Below are 24,628 nucleotides of genomic sequence, written 5' to 3' on the forward strand. Positions count from 1 at the left end.
AGCTTATACATACCACATTACCTTTCTCTTTGAGATTTTTTTTTTAATCTGCACTTTTCTGTGAAATTGAAGTGTGCAATAAAAATGAAATATTCCTATATTTTTACATATTATGATAGGTTTCAGTTGTAATAGTTTCATTGCCCTGAATAGTAAAGGTCCTAGGTTGAATTCTTAAATGTAATTGTTTGGATGTGTTTTTTTCTTACAAGCCATCATTTTGTAATGTATAGTTTGATCTGCAATCCTTTGAATAAGATTTAGCATCTCAGAATGCACATAGCCTATGTTCTGCGTTAGAATCTTAGAATATGTTCTCAGGTGCATTGATTTCTTCTGCAGAATTGAGATCAAAATAGCTTAGAACGTAAGAACAGCCCTGTTGGATCAGGCCTAGAACCGTCTTAGTCCAGCATTTTGTTTCTCACAATAGTCAACCAGATATGTCTGGGATGCACTCAAGCTGGAGATGGAGACATGCCCTTCTTGTATCATGCCTCCCCTGGAATTGGGATTTAGAGGCATGCTGCCCCTCATCCAGACATAAAATTGAGTCTAAAGACAAACAGCCCTTGATAGACCTGTTCTCTGTGGATTTATCTAATCCCCTTTTAAAGCTATTCCAATTAGAGGCCATCATCGTATCCCCTCTAAAAGAGGTTTCCACCAGTTGGTTATGTGCTGTGTGAAGAAATGCTTTCCTTTGTCTGTTCTAAATTTCCTTTCAATTAGTTTCTTATATTATTTGAAAGTATTTCTTACTTCAAGAGACAATGATTGTGAAGTCTTTCTAATAGAGATCAGCATTAATCAGTTCTCGTTTCAGCCATCATTTAGGGTCGAGAAGGTTTTATCTCAACCTTAAAATAAGTGTGGTGAGATGTAACCCATAAAGAAAGCTTTAAGGGAAAAAGATGGCTTGCAGAGAAAGAGGATGCCCTGAACATAATGGTGTTGTTATATCACATCCTCTATTATTCACTGCCCTTTCTTTTTCCAGGGTCGGTTTGCAACTACAAAGATTAGACTAGAAGCTTTTGCTTTCATCAGCTTCAAGAATGGATTTACTGGATTGCAATTGTCCGCATACGGCTTGTATATTATATAGGTAGTACATTGAATACAAAGAAATATCTGTAGGATGAACTTCTGTTACTACCAAGTGAGCCTGTTCAGCTGTGGATTGTTACAAAGAAAGAATTAGCAATGTTTTGTTTCTCTTGTTCAAAAGTCACATTATTGTAAAAAAGAAAAGAAAAAAAGCTGTATAATTAAAGTGCTTAAACTTCAACTTGCATTTCACTGATCATTGCAATATAGCCGACTAAAAGGTATTGATAATCGCAATATTTAAAAAAGTTGGGTGAGTAATGGGAATGACTGGGGAAGGATTAAAAGAAAGGCCACATTAGCCTTTTTATTTATTTATTTATTTTATTTATTTTTTCAAATTTGTATGCCGCCCATCTCCCCCAATGGGTGACTCTGGGCGGCTCACAATAATAAAAAACACAGGACTCTCCAGACATAGTCAAATCTATAAATAGTTAAAAACATATATAAAAATGGCCTAAAAACCTCCTATAATTTGGACCTAAAAAACCTGTAAGATGCTGGGGGGGGGACAACCCCTCACCCCACCAGCCATCTCCATAGGTGCGGGCCCCCCTCTGGCCCCCAAGCCTTCTGGAAGAGCCAGGATTTGATCTCTTTCCTGAAGGCCACGAGGGAGGGGGCACACCGCACCTCAGGTGGCAAGATATTCCATAGGGCGGGCACTACAGCAGAAAAGGCTCTCTGCCTAGACCCCACCAATCGAAATTCCTTGATGGGTGGGGTCTGCAATCTGCCCCTTCTGCTGGACTGAGTGGGGCGGGCTGAGATGACCGGGGCGAGGTGGTTCCTCAGATAACCTGGTCCCATGCCATGAAGGGCTTTAAAGGTGATGACCAACACCATGAATTGGACCCGGAAACAAACTGGCAACCAATGCAGCTCATGCAACAGGGGTGTTATACGTGCCCTCCTTTTTAGTTTGCTACTCTTCAGAAGTATCCAAACATATCCAAACTTTTGGAATAGTTTGGAGGCTAGGCATCACCCCCAGCCTTGGTTCTTCCTATGCCCCACTGACCCTGATGGGCACTAGCCATTACTGCCTTTAGTATATACTATTTAGGTAGCAAACACTGTAAAATGACATTTTTTTTTCATAAATTTGGGTCCTATTCATTGATGACTAGAACAGCTGAGAATGAGGAAGAATTCATTTGGTTCACATTTTTGGGTAGGCCTCTCTGATTTGCATTGCTTAGATGTGTCTTCCTTTATTTCATTTTCCACAGCTCCTCAGAAAACCAAGGGTCCATCTGGGATTCGCAAGTGATGAAAAGGGCACTAAAACAATCCTAACCAATGCTCTGGTCACCTCCATATTCCAAAAGCTGACCAGGTGTTCAAACAGAACTGCCCTCCAGATCACTGAGGTAATCCCCAAGTGCCATCTGGAAACCGTTTAGATCCATTAGGTCCCTCTGGCAAGACATCTGAATTGATCCATCCTCTCTATGGTCACTAGTGGCCTCAGTCAGCCATGTAGTCCCTAGGAAGTGATCTTATTCTTTAGATAATTTAGTCCCTAGGAAGTGATCTTATTCTTTGAGGACAATTTAGATAATTATCCTCAAAGAAACAGAAAACAATTCTACTTTAAATAAATCTGGTTCCCCAGATTAAATTAATTGAAATAGGCTGGGCTATGCGTTGAAATTAATAAGAGAATGAATGACATTTTATCCTCACTGCTGGCAAGATTATGACTGAATATTTGCTGTTAGTGATTATTTGGGGTGTGACATCTCACATTTCCCTCTCAGCTCATGCTGTATTAGCGTTTAGTGCGGTAGTGCTAAATTGAAGGGGAAACTTCAGTTTTTCTCCAGCCCATCTCTCCTTATACTGGAATTAAGAAATTTTGTCATGTACTTTCGTTGTGCTTCTTGAGTAACCATGACTCACCTTAATACCACAGTTTGACATTAGAAGTCTCTCCAGAGAGGAGGAAAATCATTGAGAAATGAGTTGGATAAAGGTTATTAAACTGGCACTTAAAATTCCAGTCCTGCACATTTTATTTTAGCCTCTAATTAAATGCCAAGTACAGAGAAGATTTTCTTTTAGTATACACACATGCTGATTACACCTTTATCAGAAGGAGAAGATCCTAGAGAGAATTTTAATTTTATTCCCAGGAACCAACCTTTCCTTGCTCATGGGTGTGGAATGCTCTTCCTCCAGAATGCGTGAGAAAGGGTGGCCTTAACTTCTGCCCATCTAGCCATATGGATCCCCAAGCCACATCTAAGCATCTCTGCTGTGGAACATGCTGCTGTTCAGTGTGGGAATGAAACCTGTCTTTGAGGAATCAGCCTGTGAAATTTCAGGAGAGCTGGTTGCCGAATATAAGCTAATTGTTTAAATAAGGTATTATGATGTGAGTTAATAACATGTACGTATATCAGTGCTTATAAAAGTTTCATTTAGAATCCCTTAGGACTTCTCCTAAGTGTTGACTTAAATCTTAACTTGTGTGGAAGAGGCTTATCAGCTTACCAATTACTTTCTTTCCTCTGGATTACAATAAATAAGACACAAGAAACAGGAAGCAACAAACTATGTTGAGTTGCTTTGCACACCAAAAAATCAATACTGAGCATTTTTGTTTGAAGTGAAGTGAATATTTAATCCAATTTGATTTAAAGTATTTAAAACATAGTGAAGAGGGGGAAATGGAAACATTTCAAAATGTGCAAATGCTGGTGGAAGGGTAATGGGTAGTACACGATCTGTTCTAAGGAATGAATGGTTGTTGGAAGAAGCAAAAACATTTGCATGTAAAAGTGTGCTTCCACTCACATGGTTATATGGAAAATGAGAACTGGGTATATTAGGAGAAATATGAATGTAAGCTGAATGCTAAGGGAATGTGTTAATTAACAATGGGTCTGGGAAAATGGAACAGATAGGGTCAAGAAAGAATGGAGGCCCAAGGTGTTACTTCTGTCATCTCTTGAGACTCGGCCCATCAAGTGTCAAATAAATGCTTGATAAACCACTCACAGAGACCAACAGAAGGATCTTCTGGTGCACCAGAATCCAGAAGAAAGCCAGTTAGTCAAAATAAGAGTGTGCAGTCTTAATAAGTGCAGAAAAGCATTGAAACTTCACTGCTCTTACTGCCACTTCAGATAGAAATCTGAATAAGGGCTCATACCTGTGTCAAACCATCATAGCTCTTTGTCTTTTTCCCAAAATCCCCCCAGGCATCTCCTTTTGCCCTTCATTTTCCAAGCTCTTTGATGAATTAAAGAGCCTCCTTGATTGACAGCCAGAGAGAGGTCACTCAGGAGCAACCCTATCAAGTGTCTTCATAATCTCTGATTCCAGAGATTCATTGAGTGCCTGACAGAGCTGTTCATTAGACTGCTGGGAAATACCCAAGCATCTGTTGGAAACCCTGAGGACTATAAGGTTACCAGGGCAGATCTGTCTCTGCAATGGAAGTTCAGTGGTCCATATGAATCTCACAGTGAGCAAAGAGTGATCTGACCATGATAATGGACTGGTGTTGGTGACCTTTAATATCAGATTCCCATATAAGTTACTTCAACTTGAGAACCAGATCTGGTGTATCTACCCCACCCCCCACCACTGGTGGGTAATGATTTGGGACAAGTCATGCCAAAAACCCTTCCTCAAGGCATGGAAAGTAAAGTCCCCCAATACACAAAGCCTGGGGAAAAAGGGGAAGAATCTTCATGTAAAGAACCTGGCATGCAGCCACCAATGGAACAACATATCTCATCACTACCAGATTCTCACAAGATATCAAAGTCATTCTTCTGCCCTAGAATCAATGTTGGTGCACCACCTGAAACACATTTAGGTAAATTTCAGACAGAGGTACACCCCCATCTTCAACCAGGTAGGTATCTGTCTATATTATATCTGCTTATTCCTCCAAGACTGGAGGAATATGGTATTACTACAAAAGAACTAACCTACTCTAGAACTTTCAGCAAACCAGCATCCAAGTGTTTAAGCCAAGGCAACAGACATATACATAAAATATGACAATCCAATTCTCTTGACACAAAAAATGAATAACAAAGCAAGGGCTATGGGGAGAAAATCCCTTTCTTTTGATTTCTTTCCTTTGAGAGCATTATTTTCATTCTTTGTATTATTATGCTCTCTCTCTCTCTAATTTCTAGTGGCAAATTGAATGCATTACTTTTGGAAGTGCACAACATTCCTCACTCATTTTTCTTTGTGCATGAACTTTCTAATATACTGCATTGTGTTGAACTGTGTGTTTTGTTGTTGTTGTTTAAATTCTCTAGGATTATGAATGGATGAGTCAGCCTAAATAGCTGTAAAGGTACTATTTTGAAGCCTTATGCTTACTAGAAATATTCCAGATAATAATACCTCTTTTAAAAACTTGAAGATATCAGAATTGCAGAAAGAATTATGCTGGGGCTTAGGCTAAATAATTTCCCCTCCCACTTCTCTCAGTCTTTTGTGATGTAGAAACCTTATTTTGAAATATTGGCAGGTTGTTGGCTTAAATCAAACTCAGTGGCATTTCTTTTCCATAGTAATTTGGTTGGGCAAAAATAGTTTTAAAATGTAAACTTGGTTTATTGATACAGTGTCATATGAGTTCATTAAAAATGTTTGGAATCAGCTATAAAGGGAAGTATCCATTTCTTAGTTCCTTGAATCTATTCTTGAAAAGAACTACACCCAGAGACAAGAGAACATCTACCAGCATGAAAACAGTTCCAGTCCCAGGTCCCAAAAGATGATGGAAGACAGCTAAGGATAAGCCAGTTATTAATATTTAGAATCCCAGGAACAATGATTATCCCTCTGGACTTGAGTCTATCAATTGGAGTTCAAATTTTGGTGAAACTATGCTGGATACTTTTAAACGATCACTTGCATGGATGTGATATAATGATATGACTGAGATAATTAAAAGTGGTACTTATTACTATTTTCCTAAATAATGCAACTGGGTTTTTTTTAGAGGACAGTTACTGTTTATTGGGGAATGGGGGAAGATTTGTGGAGTATTCTTTCCTCTGTTTTATATATTTACTTATGGGACTGAAAACACTTTGAAAGTTGCATTGAGAAGAAACAAGTTTCTAAAACTTATAAACATTGACAAAAATACCAGACTGGAGAAATGTGGATGTAATGGGAAGAAGGAATAAGCTTGAGGAACAGGGGGAAGAGCAGCAACCAAGACAATGGTCAGATAAAAGAAGCTTGAGTCCAGGGCAGAACTATAATCTGAGAAAGCATTTCTGACAAGACCCTCCCTAGTTCTTACAAAGATAAAGGGTGGGAGGGGGGAAGCACATTCAGACTTACAAGATTCTGTTACTATATATAACCTTATAATAAAAATAGTATTAGCATGCATGACTTTGGTTCTCTCTTGAAGGACTGACAGTGGAGGATTGAAATGACAATGAAGCTGTGCATGATGGGGTCATAGCTCAGTGCAAGAACATTTGAGGAAAGTCCAGACTTCCATCTGCTACCTTGGAAAGCTCTGTCAGAGAGGGAGGAAACAATACAAATCTAGATGGGCAAATAGTTTGGTATAATATCATTTCTTCTGGAAATAATTTGGAACAACTTGCTCAATAACATTTATTATTAGCATACTTCCATCAGACTGAATTCAGTAACCCACTTTATCTGGTTGAGTGGATTATGACAGTGGTGGAATCCGTCCCTGAAAACAGACATTACGTCCACCTTCATTCATTTCCTCCATGCAGATGGGGGGATGATGCCCTGCTCTGGTCCTTTGAAATCAGGCACAACCATCATGGTTCCCTTACATTATGGGAGTAAGAGGTTTTGTGGGAGACAGAGGACCTCACTCCAGGGACTAGGATGGCAGATCAGAAGTTTTTTGACTATGGGTAGCAGGGAACATTATTTCAATAGCTGGCAAAATCAGCTGCTCTCAGACCCAGATACTTGCATATTCAGGTATTAGCTTGATCAAGCAAACTAAAGTCAGTATTGATGCCAGGTAAACCTACATGAGGATGGAGGATTTCCCTGATTTGTTTATTAGAATGGATTTTGTAGTGAAAGTGGTTATAAATGTAGTATGTATGTATTTTATGACAGTGATTCAGGCAAAATTCAGTTTCAATCATTTATTCAGTAAATCCATCTGTTTACTTTGATGAATTCAACTGATTCAGAAAATTGTTAGATTTTATTTGCTTCCTTAATTTCAATTGGATCAATTTGATTTGGATTTCTGAAGATCCAGAATAAACCATTTCTATCTAAGCATCAAAGCTTAGATGATGATCTAAGATGATCTGAATTGATTTGGAGAAGTCCTATTTCCTTTGGCAGTTCAAATGGACTGTCTGATTTGGTTTAGAAAGTCAGTTTGGAGATTTGATCAAATCATCTTTATATCACATCTCTGAATCAGACATTTGCACAGCCCTAACAAATGTGCTGAATTGACTATAAAGTTCTTGTTGTGACATGTGTACAATAGGTCAAGTCAACCCAAGCTGTTCGTTTTGTATTGATGTCTACCCTGAAATACATTGCAGCCATAGAAAACTGATTTGATAATCACACTCACTGTCTCTGGATTGTCCCTTTAGGAAATGCTTATATGTTATAAGAGAGAAAAATAAATGAAACAAGTATCACATGGTGCTGGTATTTGCTCAGATGCTCTTTATACATCAGTCAACTCAAATGAAGCTCTCTTAACATTCAGCAGTTAAGTCATACAAACATTCAGAAAAACTGAAAGGGTTAGGGGCAGCTACTTTTGCATACAATCATATTTCTAAATATGTGCAGAGGTCACATTGTTGTCACCCTAAAAAGGATTAATATTTGTGTGTGTGTGTGTGAAAGAAGGACAGTGTAGCTTTAAAAGGCACTTTAAACCCCAACAATTCTTAATTTGTAAAAGTAAGCAGTGCATTACAAGAAAGAAGCACATTCCTATCAAAAAGTTAGATGTTTCCAGCTTTGCCTCTAGCATCTACACATTTGTATTAAATAGATGAAGCTAAGTGAACAGCAGTGTCTCCAGTAAATGTCACCATAGTAAATTTTCATAAAAACAGAGAAAGAATAGGATTTAATGTACAGTCATTCCTGTTCCTAATCAATCAGTCTAACTGCTCTTTGAATTTACAGCTTTTAATAACTTCAGCAAAAGATTGCAGCTAGTTGTATCATGTTTTAGTATTGTTTTCTCTTTCTTAATCTTAGGCAAAGCCTGGCTGACAACACGGCCTGGGTGGAGTAGGGAATTCCCCCACTATAGTTACAAGACTCTGCCTTGATTTAAATAGGAAAAAAAAAAGATCTCTAGCCATTATGACAGAGATGGGGAATCCATGTCCATAAGTAGGCCCTTGTCCCTGGTTTGTAGCTTCTGGAGCCCTTCACACATCGTACTGCTGAAGTTCAGCATATTATTATTATTGTTGGTGGCACAGTCAGCCAGATATTTGACTGGATAGGCAGATGTTGTTTGATGGGGTTAAAAATATCGTCACAGGATGGAAGCTGTTCCAAGTAAAGCTGCCTTTTGCAATTGACTGATGGTGATTTGTCAGTGCTGATGATCTTCAAGTGGTGTTCCAGACATTTGGGGATTGCACCCAAGGTGCCTATTACCGTTGGTACTACCTTTGCTTTCTTTTGCCACAGTCTTTCTATTTCCATTTCCATTTCCATTTCCATTTCCATTTCCATTTCCATTTCCATTTCCATTTCCATTTCATTATTATTATTATTTTACAAAAACAACAAATAGATGTGTTAGAGCTCTATATGGCTTGATGCACCTATTTATACCTCATTTTTAAAAAAGGCAAGTCTCTTCCGATCATCATCATCATCATCATCATCATCATCATCACCACCATCCCTTCAAAGTTTTGCCCCACATCCAGTTCTCAAAGACTGCATTAGAAAAGAAACTATGATCCACCCCAGTTTTAGGGTTATTGAAGAAAGCTTAAAAGGGATTAGGAAGTCAAATTCCAAATCATTAGTGGCTTACACAGTTCCCTGCTTCTCTTCCATATTTGTGAAGCTACCCTGTTCTTCCTAATATCTTCAGGATTCCTCATGGTTTGCATTTTCTTTAATGCAATTTCAAGCTGCTTTCTAGAAAGCTTCTAAAAAGGCCCCTACAGATGAAAACTGAGCATTCACATTTAGAGTGAATGTGAAACTGTCACTTATCTCTATATGAGCTCAAGCACAAAGGTAGTTCTTTGACAAGTATTACCCTCTTTTCTTTTCCTTTCTTCTGGTCAGCTTCTTAAGCTTTCTTGTAACTTACTAAGGAGCCTTCTGCATGAATTAAGGGATGTTGTCATTCTTCCAGATTGAGGTGAGTTCCTAGATTTATTCATGACTGTAAAGAAAGTTTCTTTAGCAAGCTTTTGCAAATCTAACTTTAGTTCAGTTTAACTCCTGGAAGATGGGAATTCTCTTGCAATGTCCAAGCCAACTATGCAGACTTGAGATGTGCTCCATTCTGTCTGGTTCAGGTTTGGCAAAGTTCCTTGGAACTCAGTTCAGGGCTGATTTCCTCAACCTATTTGATCCTTTGCCATCAGGTTATCCAAGAGGGTTTTAAATTGAAAACATGTTAAAATATGCCTGCTGTGGAGTCTTAAAGATGATTATTACCATACATTTAACAATATTAATAATAGCAAATGTTAAATTATCAAGGTTGGTTCTGGCACTGGTGTGTTGAAAACTAAATAAGCTATAAAACTGCAAATGCTTGTAGAATTCTGGAGTGCATGGTCTTGATATTGAAAGTTCAAATTAATTAACTGTTTAATGAACAAAGAATACACTGAACATAATTGCCACTACAATACTGTATTCAATATAGTTTAGCTCAGATTTTGGTTAAACACTATTAAGCAGGCACATATTCGATGGAATTTGCCAAATAGCAAATACAGTGGTACCTCTACTTACGAACTTAATCCGTTCCGTGACTCTGATCGCAAGTCGAGTTGGTCGCAAGTCGAAGTAAATTTTCCCATAAGGGTCAATGTAATTACCGTTAATCTGTTCCAGCGTCCGTGGGCCACACGTCAGGGGCAGAAAAACGGCCGCTGACCACGCGGCAGGGTGGAAAAAATGGCCGCGGGCCATGTGTCAGGGGCGGAAAAACGGCCACGGACCACGTGGAACGGGTGGAAAAATGGCTGTGGACCACGTGGAACGGGCGGAAAAATGGCCGCGGAGCACGTGGCATGGGTGGAAAAATGGCCGCAGACCATGTGGCACGGGCGGAAAATGGCTCATAAGTCGAGGCGAGTTTGTAAGTAGAGGTAAATTTTTGGGGCCGGAGCTGATCGTATCTTGAAAATTTCGTAAGTAGGGGCGTTTGTAAGTAGAGGTACCACTGTATACAGTTTTAAGCACATACATCGTATTCTTACTTTTCCTCCACTTTGCATCTGTTAATGGGGGATTGTATCATGCTTAACTTCTGTAGCAGGATAATGCATCAGACATATGTGATCTTTTAATTTTTTTTAAAAAGGGCATTAAAAAAAACCTAATGCTTGGTCTCCATTTAAACTTGCAAAAACATTTTTATTTCTTTAGGGACAATGTGTAATTAGTCCCTCTTGAGTCTGCTGGTCTATGATAGCATCTCTTTTTAGTGTCCTGTTCTAATTTCATTTCTTCTCTATTATACAAGTTGATATTCGTGGAATAGACCGGTCAAGATCTAGAGAAGCCTCTACATGAATAGTGCTGTGTATGCATACGTGATGTTTGTGATACAATTTGCTGATGTCCCCACCTTGTAAGGCTAGAGTACAAAAGTTGTTGAATTACGCCAGGAGGCTTTGGGGAACAGACCATTAGAAACTTAAGGCAGTTAGTAAACATGTTGTTTATTTAGAGGTTTATAAATACAGGTAGTCCTCACTTAGCAACCATAATTGGAACTGGCAACTCCATGGCTAAGTGCTGCAGTTGCTAAGTGGAAAATCACATGACTGCGATGGACTTATGACCTCACTTCTGCTTCAATTGTGAAGCAAAACATCCCAGGACTGCGACATATGATTTTACTTCCACATTCTCTATTAAATTTGCTTGTCACAAGCCAGTTGCAAAGCACCCAAATGGTAATCACGTGACTGTGGGATGTTGCAATGGTCATAAATGCGAGGACTAGCTGCAAAGCTATTTTTTTTACACCATCGTAACTTAAAACAGTCACCAAATGAGGCAGTTGGTGAGCAAGTTCTGCGTATAGAGGAAAGCAGCATGTACCATCCCATCAATTAGTAAAGCTGCAACCTCAGAGCAGACTTTGAGAGAGAACAGAGTCTGTATGAATCCTATTTCACCATAAACGAATCTTTAGCTGAGTAGCTAGCTCTCTTTGAGAATCCCTTAGTTATACTGACTTCTCCTTATAGTGGCAGTCCTCTAATTGAAGGGCCTTCGCTGGAAGGGGTCTTTTCTTAAAGTGCAATTTCCCCAGCCTGTTATCCAAAGACTAAGTGTAGTTCTCAACCTGAAAGAAAATGATGACCTGGAAGAAGATGAGAAGCACAAGAAAGCAAAGCAAGGACTCCGAAGTGTAGAGCTTTGAAGTGTAGATTTTGTGGACTGCAAAAATCCTGAAGACCATTAGATTGCTTCAGCAAGATACATAAAGTTCTTAACCCTTTGCTACCCTCTAGTAGCCAATTTTGTCATCCAGATCTGGTAGACCTACTGAAAGTGACCCATTAGTACTAAGCATCTAGACCAGTGTTTCTCAACCTTGGCAACTTTAAGAGGGGTGGACTTCAACTCCCAGAATTCCCCAGCCAGCCATGCTGGCTGGGGAATTCTGGGAGTTGAAGTCCACCCCTCTTAAAGTTGCCAAGGTTGTGAAACACTGACCTAGACAGCTGACTATGTTAGCAATCTTTTCCATTGTGGTGAAATGCATATATGTAGTCTTTTGTAAAACGGCATCAATACATATAAATCAACACATGCATAGATATTCAGTTCTGTTTCTTCTTTTGCCAGCTTTGTTTGGCAATACATGAGCTTTTATCCCTGTGGTTTCTTTGCACACCAAGCTTACCTCAACCACTCCCTTAGCTGGGGCACAGGCTCTCAAAATATGTCAGCTTCTTCCCACTGATAGCTTTCACATTCTATTCATATCTCCTCTGACTCTGAGCTCCCATTAAAGAAACTGCTATCAATGATTCAGGGCCATTAACATGCAATTTGGCTGACCAATGGCACAGCCAGGCCAGCAACCCTAACTATGTAAACAATATACAAAGACATCAGGGCAGCTATTAAAAGTGTGTATGTGTGTATTTATTAATAAGTACAAAGATTTTGGATACTGGGGAAATGTTAATTGGTAGGTTTAATAAGCCTGCAACTCATATTTATGAGCACTTATTAGAAAGTGGCTAAGTTTGGCTGGCTCATTGTGGGTTAAATAAGGGTAGTGTGTTTTACAAGCTGTTTAGTCCTGTCAGCACTTGGAGCAGAGAAATTAGATTTAGCCCCATATTTTAATTTTTTACACTAAAATTATTTTTCCTGTCACTATTGTGTAAAGGAGGAAAAGTGGGGTAATAGAAGGGCAACCTTTATTCCAGCTGCCTGCACAGTTACAAAGTCATAAATGTCCCCTCAGCAATGAGAGTTCTACAGAAATTCTGATTCTTTTTTGGTTTTGCCTGTTCCCCTTCTTTGCACTCATGGCCACATGAAGACCAAAAGAAGGGCTGAAATGGAATACAGAAAGGTATCCTATGTAATGGTATGTGGGAATGATCTTGGGAGACAGGAGGAAGAGCCACAGCCTAGACAACAGTCTGATAAACAAAATCTGAGTTTGAAGGGGGTGTGGGGTGGACAAAACATCCCAGAAGGGACCCTCCTTAGTTTTTGGGAGAGTAAAAATAAGGGAGGGGAGAAGTATTTTCAAACTTGCAAGATTCTGTTCTGAAACCTTACAATAAAGTGAGAGCTAGTACTCATGGTTGGTGCTGCCTGTCAGGACTACCTCAGAGCTGACACCTATGATAATGACATAGCACCAACCCACGCCATACTTTTTTTCTCTAAAAAACATTTTCCTGCATGTTTTTCAGCGTGCAGGAAACGACAGCATTCCTTGTGGGAGTTGGAAACTGTCACAACATAGTCACTCCCCATTTTGGTGGAGTATCTATATAAAATAGGCTGAATATTTCTCTGGGATGATGGCTGATTGCATCAGCTATTTTGGAAGAACATAGCCAGTAGATGTCTATGCTGATATTGGCATATACACACACACAGACACACAGACACATACATACACACACACATACACACATTCATATATAAAATATATATTTATAATATATTTTTATACAAACACAGACACATATATGTACACATACTTGCATATAGAATGATGAGTTTCAAAATTAAGTTGTTTAAAAGAAAAGGGAACTGGTCCAAGTCATATCCAAACTTTCTTTTCTATGTAAGTAGTGCTTGCCTGGTCCTCCTTTAGTATATCTTCAACACTGATACAATTCTGAGTTTGCATAAAACCATGAAACAAAACAGCAGAAGAAAAATAACACAATCACAGTAATCAACAACATTTAAAAGAATTAGTGATGAAAACACTATATTAACATATATGTTGAATAGTATTTTTAAAGGATACTATTCTTCATTAATTGTCAGGAGATGGTTAGTAAGGAATGGAAATGGCCTCCTTTGGAGGAACATTGCTAGTTGGAGTGGAACCACAAAAACAAACCCTCTTCATAATCTCAATCAAATGTGTCTCGGGCTGTAGTGTGGCTTAGGAAAAAAACTTAGAAGATGAACATGCTGGACACATTGAAAGTCATCACTGAATTGTAACAGGAATCAAACTGGAATCTAGTGTTTCACATAGAAATTACATATTTCTAATATTTGACCTCTACCCAGGTTCAAAAGGAGTATCCATACATTCTTCAACAGCATGAGAAAAAGTAAAGGAAATATCTTTAAAAATGTGTTAAGTGTCTTGAAAGGTCAGCCGTTGACTGCAGCATGGATTTCTAAGTTCCAAGCATAGTTTATGGAAGAAAGTGCCATTATGGTTTCTGTCTCATGGTGTGTTAGGAGGAAAGGATAGCATAAGGTTATAACATTAATCTGGATCATCAAAAGCTTTAAACTGTAATGATTATAGTCTGAGATAGGGAGAGAATACAAATAAGCTGCATAAGAGCGCACAGTGTCCAGTGTGTGATACTCTAGGTGGAAGTAAGTTTGCCAGATGTTCAGCTAATAGTCTAGTTGATAAGGGGATAACATACTATACAGAAATAGTCTATGTGCTGATCCCTTCACACAAGAGATGACTTAGCAGAAAATATTGATCTCAAATATTTTCCAGTCTTCAGAGCCTTGGGGGAAAAAAGGCTAATTCAATAGGTTTTCTAAAACTCCCGTTAGGACTTTATGTTCGTTCTGAGGCCTGCATTGACATTGCATTCCTGAACACTGCTAACTGGGTCAGTATAGTGAGGTTACTTTTGCTTATTCCCAGACACCATCGCTGGCCTGCAATTATTTCCATCAACCACTGTTAGACAGGTTAGGATGTAATACTCATATATAGCCATTTGGAAGAAATAGAAACCTGGCAGGAAGTCACAATTCTGGGTCAACACTGCCAAACCACCAGTTCCTGGAAAATAAACCAGAACCACTTCAAGTCTTACATATGCAGATAATTGCAGCCATGATTGATTGTAGTCTCAGGGGAAAAAAACCCCCAGTATTTATATTTAGTAAAAAAGAGTAGTTTTTAGAAGTATATTAGACGTAATCAGGCTTTAAAAAAAGCTGTAAATTGGGGGGGGGGAATTAAAAGAAATATACAGCAGATCAACACACAGTAGTCCCAGGGTGGTGTATTTTTCCAGCTGAGTGCCACACTGATGAATGGCTAATGCTTGGGATCATCAGGAAGAAATTTACTTCTCACACCTGTCTGTTGGTATTCCTATGGTTCATTTTTGGGTCCAACTTGTAAACTTCCAGAATAAATTTTCCACCTTGCTATCACAGCAGACCGAAACCTGGAAGGTGATGGACCTTTAACCCGCACCAGGTGTTTTATTCTTAGACTTCTGGGATGTTTAAGTTGATGAGATAGATTGTGGTCTGGCTTATGAAGATGGAGAGAAACCATTTGTTATTAAAAAGTGCAGACATAGTGACTGGAGATACATTCCCTCATTCTAGAACCTTTGACTTTACTAATGTTATTTACTGGTTTGGGCTAAATCATGGATTTCTTCAGCCATTCAATGCTAAGTAAACAAATCCAGATCTAATATTATTCATTTGACACGTACAGTAATATAACACTTTGTGGTTTATTTCTCTCCATTTCTCTCATCTCAGGGTGATTCAATTTAAAAAGTGCACATATTTGCAAACAGGCAAAAATAATACAGTCTTCATGATAAATATAACGTATAGATCTCTAGATATGATAGAACTGTTTGGAAGTGGAGGGGAGAGAGGAGTTTTAATAATTTTATTTAGCTGTGAACCAGAATATAGCTAGCTACCAATTCATAATACTCTAATGTCCAATCTCTAATATAATGTATAATAAATATATTGCACGGTCCAGCGGAGGCCCTGGCCACCACCTGGAATAGGAAGGCGGCCGGGGCCTTGGACAAGAATGCGCCCGTGTGACCTCTCTTGACCCATCAAGCCTGATACTACCTGTGGTTTATGGAGGAGTTGAGGGTCCGGAAAAGGATTAAGAGACATCTAGAGTGCCGCTGGAGGAAAACAAGGACTGAACCCTATCAAACACAGGTTAGAGCCACTATTAAGGCCTACCTTGTGTCAGTAAGAGTGGCGAAATGCCAATATTTTTCCACTCTTATTGCATCCGCAGAATGCTGCCCAGTGGCCCTGTTTAAGATCACCTGATCTATTTTTGGAAAGGAGGGCCCAGTGGCCCACCTGCAGGGCCTCACTGAGGAGTTTTTTGGGCATCTGGAGGATAAAATCACTCGGATCTGTTCCCAGTTGGATACCAAGCATGTGGCAAGGCCTGTGGAGATGCCTGGGGTACTATTTTCCCTGTTATCTGGGAACAGTTTGATTCTGTTGGATCTGATGAAGTGGACAGGGTCCTTTGGACTGTAAATGCCATCACTTGTCAATTAGATCCATGCCCCTCCTGGCTGGTTAAGGCAGCTCAGGAGATGACATGTGGGTGGATCCAGACAGTGGTGAATTCATCCTTGAGAGAGGGAGTGTTTCCAGCTGCCTTTAAAGAGGTGCTGGTGTGTCCCCTCCTCAAGAAACCATCTCTGGATCCCACCATACTGGAAAATTTTCCTCCAGTCTCCCACCTCCCCTTTTTAGGGAAGGTGGTTGAAAAAGTGGTGGCACTGCAGCTCCAGAGGATTCTGGATGAAATGGATTATCTGGACCCATTTCAGCCGGGTTTCAAGCCCGGATATGGGACGGAAACAGCATTGGTTGCACTCTTGGATGATCTCTGGTGGGAGTGGGATGGGGGCAGTGCATCCATCCTTGCTCTTCTTGGCCTCTCAGTGGCTTTCAATACCATTGACCACGGTGTCCGCTTGGATCAGCTTGGAAAGTTGGGAGTGGGCGGCACAGCTTTGTGCTCATTCACCTCCTTCCTCCAGGGCTGGTCCCAATTGGTGTTGATAGAGGGTGAGACATCCAGCCCATGGCCCCTTCTTTGTGGGGTGTCACAGGGGTCAGTACTTTCCCTGCTCCTTTTTAACATCTACATGAAACCACTGGGTGAGATCATCCACCACCATGGGATAAAGTATTAACAATATGCAGTTGATACCAATTATACATCTCCATCCTGGGTGATTTGAGTGATGCTGTGACCACCCTTTTGAGGTGCCTGTAGGCTGTGGGTGTCTGGATGAGGTGCAACAGGCTTCAGCTGAACCCTGGTAAGACGGAGTGGCTGTGGGTTGGGGGCTCCTCTGTATCCTGGAGTTTACCATCTTTGGTTCTGGATGGGGTGGCATTGTCCCAGACCTGGTGCATAATCTGGGGATCCTCCTGGACTCACAACTCCTGCTTGAGGAGCAGGTGGCAGTCGTGGCCAGGAGGGCCTTCGCTGAACTTCATGTTGTGTGCCAGTTATGCCCTATCCTGGATCGGGAGGCCCTCTGGTCAGTCACTCATGTCCTAGTCATCTCCCGTATAGACTATTGCAATGTGCTGTACATGGAGCTATTCTTGAAGAGTATCCAGAAGCTACATCTGGTGCAAAACGTGGCCGCGTGGGGAATTTTGAGTGCCCTAAGGATGACACATGTAACACCTTTGCTGTGGGAGCTGCATTGGGTGCCAGTTTGGTTCCAGGTCCAATTCAAGGATTTGGTTATCATCTTTAAAGTCCTACATGGCATGGGACCAAGTTACCTGAGGGACTGTGTGATCCCCATTACATCAATCCATCCCACCTGGTCAGGCAAAGAAGGTATGTTATGGACTCCCTCTACGAAAGAATGTTGACTGGTGGAGCCCAGGAGGAAACCCTTCTCTGCCGTTACCCCTGCCCTATGGAACACTCTTCCCCCAGAGGTGAGGCGGGTCCCCACTCTCCCAGCAAGAGGGGCAAGAGGGGATATATCCAACCCTAGGGGTGGCTAGCTCCTTGAAATGCTCCCCAAGTCTAATAACTCCTTGGAAAATATTTATTATTTATATAACAAGTCTTCTTGAAATGTATTTCAATTCATATTTATTCTATTTTACCTAATATTTATTCTTTTATTTATTTTACCTAATATTTATTCTGTAAACCACCCAGAGTCACTCTGCAGTGAGACGGGGAGTGACAAATTTGAAATACAAATAAATAAATAAATAAATAAATAAACATATTCTATTATCCAGTATTCTAGTAATTCCAATATTTAATTCCTCCCTTCCTAGGTTTCTTTTTGTTGTTTTATAACTGGACTTTCTTTGAAATCTACTCAAAAAATTACTTGATGCATATAGAAGGACTAATGCATTCCTTAGCTAATTCATCCCTTCAAAATGAATCCTCTGTTCTCAAGGTAAGAGGATGTCATTGGAATCGTCTTCCATTTCTTATATTCTAGGTTTAGTTCTTGGAGGCTGAAATGTCCTGTGCACAGGCATCTGATCTGAGATTTATTTACAGGAAGTACTCTGTAACTCATGTGAGGTGTGATTTTAGCAGCTATCATAGATGTCTGTTCCTAACCATGATGACACCAGAATGATGAAACAGGTTATGATGTCAGAATGCAAGGTCCACCCTTTTATACTTACATGGTGACATCACATGCCTAATTTTGTCTTTTACCTCCTCTTGCCATTGCCTCAAGACCCTATGACAACTTTATCTGCACTTGTACAGAAAGGCTGGATTGTTACACTCTTCAGTTGTCAACTCAAGTCATGAGATCCAGAAGTAGTGTGGTCAGAAGTGAACTACTGTACTGAGAAACAAGAGGGAAGCATCCGCTTGCTAGGAGAAACTCTGAAGTCTGCAGGAAGAAAAAAAGAAAAAACTTAAAGTATAGTCTTCTTTCTTAAAAAAGAGTATCTCAGTGAAAGACAGAACCACAATCTCTCTTTATATCTGTACAACTGAATTTAGTAAGAGAATCTCACCCATGCCTATGGCTTTCTGGATTGCCTTGCAAAAAAGGTACAAAAGGAGCTGCAGAAATATTTTTTAATTCGGCTATATACGCATATGACTGTTTAATCCTTGCAGGGTTATCATTTCAGGGTTGCAAAACTCTGGGTGACCATATGGGGCAGCAGAAAGTTATAAACCACTCTTAATCATGACTGCTCTTGAGTTGTCATTTGGATTTTTGCAGCCAGATTTGCTAGCCCAAGTATTCTGTGGCACTTGAGCAAGGGAAGAACAGTGATATAAAAGCATCAATACCTATTCATCTGGAGATCATTCTCTCTCCTCAGGCACCCAGAAAAATTTACAAACCTACTTCCCCCGCCCCACAATATGACTTAGTGAGCTAAGCCACAGTGTCCTGTAACTAGAGAACTGGTGTAAATTCAGTAAATCAAATGGCAGCTTTTGTGGGCTTGTATAGATTTGCTCCAGCTGTGACCATGTTTTAATGTCAGAGCTGTTGACTAAGTTCATGTCCTTATAGGAGTGACACAGATTAATTCTGCTCCCTGCCAAGAAATGGTCTTTTTTGTATTGCTACAGCTGTGAACTCTTCCATATTCTTGTGAGAAGCATAAGATTAAATCTGTCACCACTATATTCTTTTTTTTAATTAATTCAACCACCAAACTAATAATTTTCTACTTCCATTTTCCCCTGTCTGGTCTGCAGATTAATTAATTAATGTCAATTTAATTAGTTAATGCATCTACTGATGAAATATTCTCCCTCTCCAGCTGATACGGGTGACTGTTGAATTCATTCTTACAAATAACGGGAAGGAAGGAGGTCAACCCCTTATGGAGAAAATATTCTCTGAATATCAGGTCGTAATGCTGTTAAAGAGATGTGGGTAATAGTTACATTATACTGTGTTACTTTTCATTAAGAATTCTCTTCCTTTTTTTTTGCCAATGTAGTAACCCATGGCAGCTAGCAATCAACCAGTTGACAATTAAAAAGTAATTGAATTGCTTTTGAAAGTGGTGGGCTTCCCATTGGATGTATTCAAGCTGTTGGAGGTTCTTTTATTTGCATTCCTGCACCGATCAGAGAATTGGACTTGAAGTCGTACACAGTCCCTTCTGACTCTAGGTTGCATTCTGTGAAATACAATACCAGAAATCTAATCCCAGAATCCTTTTTTAAATATAATTTTTATTAAAGATTCTTTAAAAAGGAAGATAAAAACTAATACAAGCTAATATAAAGTAAGACAAAGAAAAGAAAAAGAAAAAAATTAAAGAGAAAGCCAAAAGTTCAAGAAAGGGAAAAAAGTAAAAGAAAAATAGAAAAGAAAGGAAAAAGATATAAAGAAGTAGCTTCTGATTTTTTCAGCAGTTATATGTACAGTTATAAATATACCTCTTACTCTATGGTTACAGCATAACTCTCTTCTTTCTATAATCTATCCTGTCTAATCATCAAAACCATAAATCATAAGTTCATTTTTTTTCTGTTTTACGCACAAAGTCCATAAGGGGTTTCCAGTCAGCAATAAATGGAGATATTGTGTTTTCTCTTCAAAGAAGTCAATTTTAGCCATCTCAGTAAGTTCCATCATCTTCACCAACCATTCCTCCATTGTGGGTAGTGCTGAATCTTTCCATCTTTGTGCCTACAATAATCTTGATGCAGTCATCATGTATAAAAACAAAGTTCCATGACTTTTTTCCAACTATTTGTCCATCAATCCCAAAAGAAAAAAACTATGGTTTCACTTGTATATTCATCTTTAAAATCATCCAAATCAGTGTATGTACTATATTTGAATCCAGAATTTTCTAGCCTTTTTACATGTCCTCGAAACATGATAAAATGTCCCTTCTTGTTGTTCACATTTCCAACATAAATTTGAGCTGCCTTTATACATTCTACACAGTTTCTCTGGTGACATATACCAACAGTACATCGTTTTATAAAAAATCTCTTTAAGATTATAACATAGTGTAAATTTCAATCCTTTCAGCCACATATTTTCCCATTGTTCCATCTGTATATTATAACCAAAATTCTTACCCTTAATTCATCATACATTGTTTCACTTGTTCTTCTTTTGTTTCAAATTTCAATAAAAGTTTATACCTTTTAGCAATTACAGGTTCATCATTTGTATACACAATTCTATTTCAAACTCAGTCTTACACTGTTCAAAACCATAAATTCTTTTCTCTACTTTAAATCTTTCTAATAATTGTAAATAAGAGAACCACTGAAACTATATCCCTCTGCCACCAGTTCTTCTCTTGATTTTATTTTACATTCCCCTTGACCAAATTCTAGTATCTCACGATAAGTTGTTGTTGTTCCGTCGTTAAGTCATGTCCGACTCTTCATGACCCCATGAACCATATCGCGCCAGGCCTTCCTGTCCTTCACTGCTTCCCTGAGTTTGTTCAGTTCCATGCTCATTGCTTCAGTGATGCTATCTAACCATCTCATCCTCTGCCGTCCTCTTCTCCTTTTGCCTTCAATCTTTCCCAGCATCAGGGTCTTTTCCAAAGAGTCCTCTCTTCGCATTAGGTGACCAAAGTATCTGAGCTTGAGCTTCATTATCAATCCTTCCAATGAGCAGCCAGGGTTGATTTCCTTTAAGATTGACTGGTTTGACCTCCTAGCGGTCCAGGGGACTCTTAAGAGTCTTCTCCAGCACCACAGTTCAAAGGGATCAATTCTTCGGCGCTCAGCCTTCTTTATGGTCCAGCTCTCACAGCCATACATTACCACTGGAAAAACCATAGTTTTGACTATGCGGATCTTTGTCAGCAAGGTGATGTCTCTGCTTTTTAATATGCTATCTAGGTTTGCCATAGCTTTCCTCCCAAGGAGCAAGCGTCTTTTAATTTCATGGCCGCAGTCTCCGTCTGCGGTGATCTTGGAGCCCAAATAAATGAAGTCTGTTACTGCTTCCATTTCTACCCCTTGCTTATTTGCACAGTAAGTTAGCCATTGCCTATTATTTCTTGTCTTGAAAATCCTTCTTGTGCCGAGAGCCACAAAGGTGTTTTTGGGCACAACCTGGGTTTGCATCTATTTCATATTCTCAATATGACACGTCTAACATAGTGATTTTTAAAATCCACATTAACCTTGACTTTATTGTACCACAAATATCTATGCCACCCAAATCTCTGGTCATGTTCTTCTAACTTCAAAAGCCCTCTATTTCTCAGCAACACCCACTCTTTCATCCAAACCAAACAGCAAGCTTCAAAATACAGTTTCAAATCAGGTAAATCCAATCCTCCTCTTTCCTTTGCATCTTGTAACTGAAATCCCATAATCCTAAAATGATAAGCTTTATGAGATAATACCCAAGGTGTGACAAAGCTGTAGGCCACCCTATCATTCTCTAAAATAGTATCACATGCCTACTTTCTTCCTTCACTATACATCTCTCATTTGTCAGATAGTCTCTTACTTAACACAGAGTGTAAAGATGCAGTATGATGATGTTTTAGATTATCTGACTAGTCTTAGTGAGGCCTGGACTCGGATCTTAAGCTGGGTGAGTTCACTCGGTGTTTAGGGCTGGTCTCTATTAACTAAAGTCAGGGTGAGGTTAGAATAGGGACAAGGAAAAGACCATGTCTGCTATGTCCATATCCCAACTTTTCATCATAGATATGAACACACTCAATGTAAAAATTGTTCTGTACAGGGAGTATAGCTATAAATTACAGGTAGTCCTAGCTTAATGACTGTTCTGTTTAGCTACTGTTTGTGACAATGCTGAAAAAGTAACTTTATGAATGGGCCTCACACTTACGACCATTGCAGCATCCCCAAAGTCACATGGTCAAGATTCGGGTGCTTTGCAACCAGCAGGCATTTACAACCATCTAAGCGTCCCACAGTCATGTGATTACCATTTGCATACCTCACTGCCAGTTTCTGACAAGCAGAGTCAATGGAGAAGCCAGCAGTAAAATCACAAGTCACGGTCATGTGATGTATTATTTAATGACTGTGGGTGATTTGCTTAATGACCGTGGCAGAAGTGAGGTTGTAAATCTGTTGCAGTCATGTGATGTCTCACTTAATGACCGTGTTGCTTAGTGATGGAGTTGCTGGTCCCAATTATGGTCACTAAGCAAGGTAAAACACTGTAATGGTGTTTTAGCACATATCACATAACATGCATTTTATCCTAGCATCCTGTCTTCTTCAGAATTCATGGTAGTGGTGGGGGCATTTCTACTAAAAGAGATTAACTTTGGGTTTCTCATGCTATTTTTGGAGAGCAGGAGTTGCTTTTCTATGAAGAAATATTGTAGCTGGTTTGTTACTGAATGATGATAGGAAAACATGACAGCATTACAGTTCTGCTCCTGCTGTGTCTGCCTCCACCTTCAAAGTCCCACGTTTGGGAATATGACTAGCACAAGAGAAATATTTTCATTATTTATATGAACAGGGCATATAATTAACAAATTAATGGCAACACTTGAACTCTAAACAGTGATATAAGACGGTGATTATGATGTCAGAGTAAGTTAATACTATAATGTAATCCTTGAGATTGTTCTGTACCTGAGTTTTATTCAGAGATGTGCCTTAAATTAGATATTATATATCTTCAAAAATAACTTTCTCAGCATGGTTGTTGACTCCAGCTGGGAGGATGCAAAGAATCTTTCACATATTTAATGTAGTGTTTCCAATGACATTTCATTACTAGTTTCAGAAGTGGTAAAATTTTTGCATTGTGTTATCTGTCAAGATTCTCCCTGAATCAGTTTTCAGTGGTTAAGTGCATCAGTTTGTGTGTGTACATGCTTGTGTGTGCAAGAAAGAGACTTCCAGCTTTCTTCAAGGCATTTGTACAGGCTTTGTGGATGTCTGACTTAATATGAAACAAATGGATATTGTTTAATGCAACCTACCAACTCTTCAGCAGTCAACATCAGATTTGCAATGGATAATAGCTAACTTGACAAAAGAAGAAATAATTTCCAAAGCAAAATAGAGTATTCTATGTTATAATTACACACAGAGCAAGTTAACAGCATAATATTCATGATATTAATACTTTCCTGATGTGCTGTATTTTTAATTTAAGAGATTGGATTTTTATATAATGAATGACCATGTGGAAACATTGAAAGGTCAGCTTAAAATGGCTTCCTTAAGGGCATTTTCCCCAGTTGCTGGGTTGATTGAATGTGTAAGCTTACTTTTAATGCAAAAATGTGTGTGTATATTTTCATGCAGTTTTAAGAGGCAAGAGTCGGTGTTATGCTTATTGATACACAAATAATATATATCCCTGATTCATTTGGGAAACTATTTAGGGTCTGTTTCACTCATGTCTTTGAAGGTGTCCCTGTTAATCAACAGTATTTACCAATGGAAGAAAAGACAAAATAATTCCGTAATGCAATCAGAGTTACAAATAGAAGACACTGTTTAAGGCACCATGTAAAATTCATGAGCGAGGCAGGATGCTTTCATCATACAGGAAGTAAAGTCAGGCCCCATAGGCCAATCACAATATGTTTTGTTAATTATTATTTTTTCTCAGAGAAAATATTACCATGCTCATAAGTGTTCAACAGTAATGCATCGAGTGAGTAAGGAAGTGTTTAGAAGAAAATGGCAACATTAAAATAATTTATATAATAAATTGTCTATGGGGCCTGACTTTTGGTACCCCCTGTGTATGTCTAATCTGAAAGCATCCAGGATTTCCATGAAACTGTGTAGTACTATTAATAAGAAATGGGTATTTCAGATTATTTTTCAGTCTTAGAGATAAGAGCCTAAATT

The 24,628-nt window shown here is 39.1% G+C and overlaps 1 protein-coding gene and 1 pseudogene across 9 annotated transcripts in view; both read left to right on the top strand.

Annotated features, from left to right (window-relative positions):
* The window catches only part of FHIT (fragile histidine triad diadenosine triphosphatase), a 1,182,997-nt gene that overhangs the window by 192,462 nt on the left and 965,907 nt on the right, over window positions 1-24,628 (top strand). The gene's annotated exons all lie outside the window — the stretch shown is intronic.
* Window positions 12,863-17,694, top strand: LOC148216752 (uncharacterized; annotated as a pseudogene).

The sequence above is a fragment of the Python bivittatus genome, unplaced genomic scaffold (genome assembly GCF_059951505.1).
Source record: "Python bivittatus isolate LINGU-HERP-01145 unplaced genomic scaffold, Pbiv_v1 ctg000080_np1212, whole genome shotgun sequence".
NCBI lineage: Eukaryota > Metazoa > Chordata > Lepidosauria > Squamata > Pythonidae > Python > Python bivittatus.